This window comes from Aplysia californica, unplaced genomic scaffold (assembly GCF_000002075.1).
Source record: "Aplysia californica isolate F4 #8 unplaced genomic scaffold, AplCal3.0 scaffold00339, whole genome shotgun sequence".
Taxonomy (NCBI): Eukaryota; Metazoa; Mollusca; class Gastropoda; order Aplysiida; family Aplysiidae; genus Aplysia; species Aplysia californica.
Window position 1 is genome coordinate 723,719 of NW_004797609.1, and position 6,740 is coordinate 730,458.

The 6,740-nt window shown below is 41.3% G+C and overlaps 1 protein-coding gene across 2 annotated transcripts in view; it reads right to left on the bottom strand.

Annotated features, from left to right (window-relative positions):
- LOC101850579 (cardioacceleratory peptide receptor-like) overlaps positions 1–5,368 on the bottom strand; it is a 232,803-nt gene extending 227,435 nt beyond the window's left edge. The window contains exons 1-2 of one of the 2 annotated variants that reach the window (XM_035970926.1): positions 5,197–5,368; positions 4,487–4,817 (exon numbers count right to left, since the gene is read on the bottom strand). The gene's annotated coding sequence lies outside the window, so the exon portion shown is untranslated. Of the gene's footprint in view, positions 1–4,486; positions 4,917–5,196 lie in introns of both variants that reach the window. The other variant, XM_005102768.3, reaches the window with a different exon arrangement.
- Positions 5,369–6,740: the final 1,372 nt, after the last annotated feature.

A 6,740-nucleotide genomic window follows, 5' to 3' on the forward strand; every position in this document is an offset into this window, starting at 1 on the left:
AGAGGAAGGAAGTTGGTCGATCTGAATTAACATCGAAGGATGGACAGAGGATGAGAAGAGAGACGGAGAAAGCTTGTAAGGAAGAGAAAAGTGACTGATACACGCATCTTGTATGCGAAATCGTAGAGTTGTCGATAGATGTGAAAAACGTCACTAGTGTGGAGGTTCATTTTGATAGAATTGGAAAAGGGAATCACAACTTTCGAGCTTTACTCTCCAACCTGGGCTGTAGGGTTCACTAGAGGGCGATCTTGTAATGTTGAAAAGTATTCTTCTAAAGGATACCAAACTGACACACTGTGTTCTGTTTATTAATAAGATATGCAAACCCTCTAACCCTACGCAGAAGATAACGCACCTTAACATCAGGTTTTACACGTTTACATAATTATGGTTTATGATATATTATCATTATGACATTCGAATTTTGACTCTGCCTCCTTTGGTTTTTTTCCCTCTTCTCTACTCTCATGATGAATTCAAATGTCCCTACGTGGTGATTGCCGTAACATGGTAATAATAATGTTTTGAAGTGCGTTGAAATCTTTCAATTTAAAACACAACTTGAATCTAGCCCCCGTTGTTACCTCCCCATGCCTACGTGTTACGCACTGTATTTCAAGAAAAAGAAAAGGACCCGCTGCGAATGGAAAACAAGAATAAATAGAGCTGTCCATCGCATAAACAACGAAACAAAAATGCTAATTACACAGATGATAAACGACGAATGATGCTGCATCAATGTATTTGGCGGGAAGGCATGAATGCTGATGTAAGCCTTGCAAGTTGGAGGAAATGGGAAGATTATGCCGTTTTCTTTCTGCCTTGTCTGATGAAATATACAGATTTATCTGCGGCTTTGTTTTGTTTTGTTTGTTTTGTTGTTTTTTTGGCTTGGTACGGGTTTGTTTTTTGTTTGTTTTTGTTGTTTTTTGGGGGGAGGGGCATTTATTATTTTTTTTGTTTGTTGTTTTTTTTGGGGGGGGGGATTTGTTTGTTTGCTATTTGTTTTGGAATGTGTCTTTGTTTGCTTGTTTTTTTTGGGGGGGGGGTTTGTTGTTTGTTTGTTTGTATGTTTCTGGCAGGGTTGTTTGGTTTTTTTTATTTTTGTATCTCCCGTTTATCAGGAAGAAGGTTTTGCTTGACTGGAATCTCTGTGCGCATGTTTTTAGCGTGGAAAATATTACACAGGAGACGAAGGGGTCATAACAAAATATTACACCTGGCCTAGAAAATCTGTGGAGCATTGGTGGCACCCCAGTGAAACGGGAGTTGTACCCTCAGTAGTAGCCACAGACGCGTTTGGTTCGATGTGTGTGGCTGCCTTCAACAAATGGGACGTCCTGTCAAAAGCCACTGCTCCATTCCATGGCGAATAAGGATTTAAAGGGGACAAGGAATCAGCCCGGGTACAAACAGATGCCCCAAAGATGAGATTCCGTCTGGGTTCTGGAATCCTGTCAGCCCGGAGATGGGTGGAAGTTATGGTGAGCGCCATTCGGGAACAAAACAGAATAAAGATGGTAGCAGAAGATAAATGGAGCCCTCAGTAAAGTTGCTATGATTCTGAACAAAGAAACAAAGAAATAAACGATTTTACTTTGTTTGGGGGTCGCCTTCTTCTTCTTTTTTTTCTTTTTCTTCTTTCTTCTTCTTCTTCTTCTTTTACTTCTTCTTCTTCGTCATCTTCTTCTTCTTTTTCTTCTTCTTCTTCTTCTTCTTCTTCTTCTTCTTCTTCTTCTTCTTCTTCTTAAGAATTTAACAGCACTTGCAACACAAATAAGTCATAATACATGCACAAGTGTTGAAGATTGGAGGTTTTACTAGACAGTAACATACAAGCAAAAAAAAAAGGTGAGAGAAGGACGATATATTTTTTATTGGAAAGAAAGCATCAGCTCTATCAGAACATTTTGAAGTTTTGTCTTTTTGCGGAAGATTTTCACACCACTCCGGTTTCATTGCTAGTGAAGTCGTATACTAACGTTACATAAGCGATCCAGCCTACTAGATTCCATGAGACCGAATAACACCAGAGTGGTAACACATTGAGGACGCGCATTTTAGTTATAGACAATGCTTGAAGATGCGCTGTTCTGGGGCATAACTTTATAATTCAAACAGATTTATTAAATCTGTTTTCTTTATCTGAAACCTCAATGGGTATGCAAGAAAACGAATACTAAGAACAAAAAAACAAGAATATGTTTTTTAGTGTGTATGGTGGTTTGAAATGTGTCAAAACATTGCCTTTATTCTTTTTCTGATCGGACATATGTCCGCTACGTTATCAATGAGATAAGAGACCTTGTCATACAATACCAGACCCAGATGTGTGCTGTAGCTCAGACAGGTATACAAAACTCTACAAAAAATAAAGTTGTTTTCTTTCTTCTTTTCTTTTCTATCTTTGATTATTTTTTGAATACTTAAACCATTACTTTGTCTTCACAAATATCCAGGTTTCACCTCATCCAAAATCACCATCCCTTTTTCTTATTAAGATTTTATATGTCTTTAAACTTTTTTTTCAAAGCACCGATGTCCTATTAAATTGAAGTAAAACGAGGCAGTGGTAGTCCCAGAGCAACCTACTTAGGGAACTTAAACAAATGGGTAACCGGGAAAGATCAGGGAAACGTAGCTTTTTAAAGAGCATCGGCGCAAAGGAATTAATGGAGAACCATGATCGCCGGTCTCCCCTGCTGGTGGGGGGCCCCGTAATTTTACTATGGGGGAGCAAAGAATGCACCTGCTGTGATACTGCGTGTCGTAAGAGGCGACTAAAAGTCCATAGGTCTGGTCGCCCGAAAAGTGCCAGTTTGCGGAGGGTCAACTACCCAAACCAGTAAAAAAACCCAGTAAGTTACAGAAACACGAACAAACACAGCTTTTTATTTTTCGATCTTGGGAGAGGGAGGATCTTCTGCATCGGCAGGAACAGTGAAGGACAGCGGACAAAGCCGAAAGGGAACCTGGAGAAGAATTACAGAAATCGATGTACAGAAAAGTGGGAAGACATGGAATAACATCAAGAGGCTAGCCCAGGATAGAGAAAGGTGGAAGGTGTTTGCCCGTGGCCTATACCCTGGTGCAGGGTGAGAAAGGCAATGATGATCGCCGGTATATGTCGCAGATCGGGCACTGGATGATGATGATGTCCTATTTGATGTGTGTTGTTTCGATGCTACTTAAATAAAGGGAGTAAATTCAGTTGCAAACAGTTCAGTGCAAATTGTAATATAACGTAGGGGATAGGGGTTGGGAGGGGGGGGGGGCGTTGGTGTATTTCCTCTCTCGAAAGTCCCATAACACGATGAATGAACCCAGGGTTTTCACGGTTATTAATACGGGGATCACATTTTTTAGATAAGATAAGATAAGATAAGACAAGATCAACTGAGTATCGTTTGCTGCAGATCACACATAATATAGCCACTAAAACTATCGAAAATCAATTGTTTTCAAGAAAATGTCAAACCTAGCTGCAAAATATCAAATTATTGGTTAAGACAGGGGAGCATGCAACCCACCTGCAATCCCCCTGATTTATTTTTTTACGTGGTCAAGAGGTACAAAGCATTTTGATGGGTCTGTCTCCGTTGGAGACGTCTCCGAATAGATACTGCGCCGAAGTACATCAGTGATACCGTGTAATTGATGTGTTGTGCCTTGAGAAATTGAGAAAAAATGTATTCCTCTGACCGTCACACATGCATATCATTTTGCCACCACTAACACCTCCCAACAAATAAACACACACACACATGCGTGAACGCGCGCACACACACACACACAAACACACACACACACACACACACACACACACACACACACACACACCCGCGCGCACTCAAACATACACACTCATATTACACACATACTATGCAGTGCGTGTATGAGTGTATGTGTGTGCGTGTGTGTGTTTGTGTGCGTGTGTGCATGTGTGTGTGTATACGTGTGTCGTCACACATGTAAAAACGTGCACCTATGCCAACATTAATTTTTTTAACTTTTTGATAGAGTACGACTGCCTAATGCATTTTTCTAATCTCCCCAAAACTGTTTTATAATTTTCCTCAGCCAGAGGCGTTCGAACGTTCAATAGTCTCTTTCGGAGATAGAAGCCAGTAAGTGTATGCTAATTACTGAAACTTCATTTATTCTAGACGTTAAGGATAACACAATTAGGTGGTCTGGACATCTCACACGTATGGCACCCCACCAGCTTGCCAGTAAAGCGTACTACAGGAAAGTATCAGAATACAGGCAAGAGGAAGACCAAGAAAGACCTGGACCCTGTGAGTGAAGGATACCTTGAAAACATACAATAATATCCCGCCCAGCCAGGCCATAAAACTTGCTTGAGATAGGGAGCTCTTTCTCACCTCGACGCCCTAGAGGTACCAGAGGACGGATAAAGTAAAGTAATTTAAGGGTAACACATGGACCATGTATGTTATTATAATAATTTTGCAATCCTTACCTTTGTATCGAAAGTCCTTCATCGGCGTAATTAGAACATCCAGAAAAACAAGCTGCGTATAGTCCATACTACAGACTCATCACACATTTTCTTGCCTGCTTATTCTGCATTCAGAAAAAGACGTCATGATGCACTCTCACTTTGAACAAAGTAATCACATCAGATTCTGAGAGGTTTGCTCAATTTTGTTTGCTTGCAATGCTGCCTAAGCGTGTGCAGATCAGGAGGCAATCAGAAAATCGCAAGTTTTATTAAGTTGTTTTTTTTTCACAGTCCCTTTGTCACCAACACAATCACTGATTTTTTGGGGGGTTTAAGTCTGTCTTTGTTTCTGTTTCGAAAGAAGTTGTCTGTCAATAGTATTGCATCTGACAGTTGTTGTTAATCAAAGCAGTGTGTCGACATGTTGTTGTCGTCGATGTTGTTTTTGCTGCAAATAACGATGTTGTTGTTGCTGCCGCTGTCACTCTTGTTGTTATTGCTGATTGTTGTTATTGTTGTGGTGGTTGTGGTGGTGTCGTTGCTGCCGCTGTTTCTGTTGTTGATGTTGTTGGGTTTTTTTTGTTTTTACTGCTGCTGTTGTTGTTGTTGTTGTTGTTGTTGTTGTTGTTGTTGTTGTTGTTGTTATGGTGGTGGATGTTGTTGTTGTTGTTGTGTTATCGTTGTTTTTTTATTTTCTTTATAGTTTTACTTTTAATGTGGCTGATTACGTTAAGTACTGTCTCCTACGTGACGAAGTCAAACTACAGCGTGAAACACAACCACGTGAGAGAGACTGTGGGTGGCACTGGGTAGACTGGAAGAGAGGCAGAGGTGACGGGCCAATGCATGCGCACTCTCTTTCTCTCTCTCTTTCTCCCTCTCCCTCTCTCTCCCTCTCTCTCTCCCTCTATCTCTCTCCCTCTCTCTGTCTTTTTCTCCTCTCTTCATTCGGTCACACACACGCACACACACACCCACTCTCTCTCTCTCTCTCTCTCTCTCTCTCTCTCTCTCTCTCTCTCTCTCTCTCTCTCTCTCTTCCTCAAATCTCTCTTTCTCTCTCTCTCTCTCTCTCTCTCTCTCTCTCTCTCTCTCTCTCTCTCTCTCTCTCTCTCTCTCCTCACTGGCAGCAGACAATCCACGAAAGAAATGTCTCATCGGTTCACGCGCAAATACTCCCCTTCCCACGAGAGCTGTGTTGAGGCTGTGAGCGTATGCGCGTGCGTGGTGTGAGCAGCGAGTGCGTGGGAGTGTGATAGATCAGATTGAGCGTTACATAGCCAGAGTCATTAGACTTTATGGCTGCTATTTGTGAGTTTAGGGTTCCCATAAATTTTACAATTTTACGTTTTAGACACTATAGCCCGATAAAAATCAGAATAAGGACATACAAATTATACTATTTAACTGAGAGAGAGGGAGGACACGTTTTGTTTGTTTGTGTGTGTGTGAGTGTGTGTGTGTGTGTGTGTGAGTGTGTGTGTGTGTGTGTGTGTGTGTGTGTGTGTGTTTGTATTTGTGTGGTTTGTTCGTTTTTTGTTTGTTTTTGTCAACCAGTTTTTTGTTGTTGTTACATGTATTATAATACTTTATAGACATAGCTTGAAAAACCGCGTCCTTGCATATAATTTCCAGTGTTGGGTTTTCAAGAGGTTAGATTACTTTTTTAACTTGTTTTTTAACATCGAATAAGATAAGATAGAGTAAGGGCTTTGGAAGGGGGGGGGGAGTAACCTAGAGTTTGCCTAGCACATTTTGGAAGGTTATAAAATATTCACTTGTTGTCGGTGTTCAAGAACAAAGATCCATTAGGCCTAGCCAGCAGAATGACATCAAATATGGCTGACGTCTGGGGTGAAGTGGTTGGTTGCTTCGCCGTCACAGGCAAGAGACGGGAGTTCGATCTCCTTTTCATTCTTTTTTTTTTATTTATTTTTTTGGGGGTAAGTGATTTACGGCGTTCGCAAATGCATAAGGTCATAACATGAGTGGCGCGCAGGACACACAAACATTTTCAGTTGGAAGGAAATTTTGAATTTTGCCCGGGAGGCGGCCTTAGCCTACTCTTATCAATTTTGAACCAACAAGGGATCTTTATCGTGCGCAACTTGCACACGGGACCTCCGAGATCTTTCGCTCTTGTCCAAGAGGGCTAGGTGTAGATCTTGCTTACCAGAAGATCAGGGGTATGGCTGAAAGACACCAAGGAGTCAAGCAGTAGCAGTAGAAAGGCTACAGAAAGAAGGAGTCCAGAGGAAGGGGGAAAAGGGGG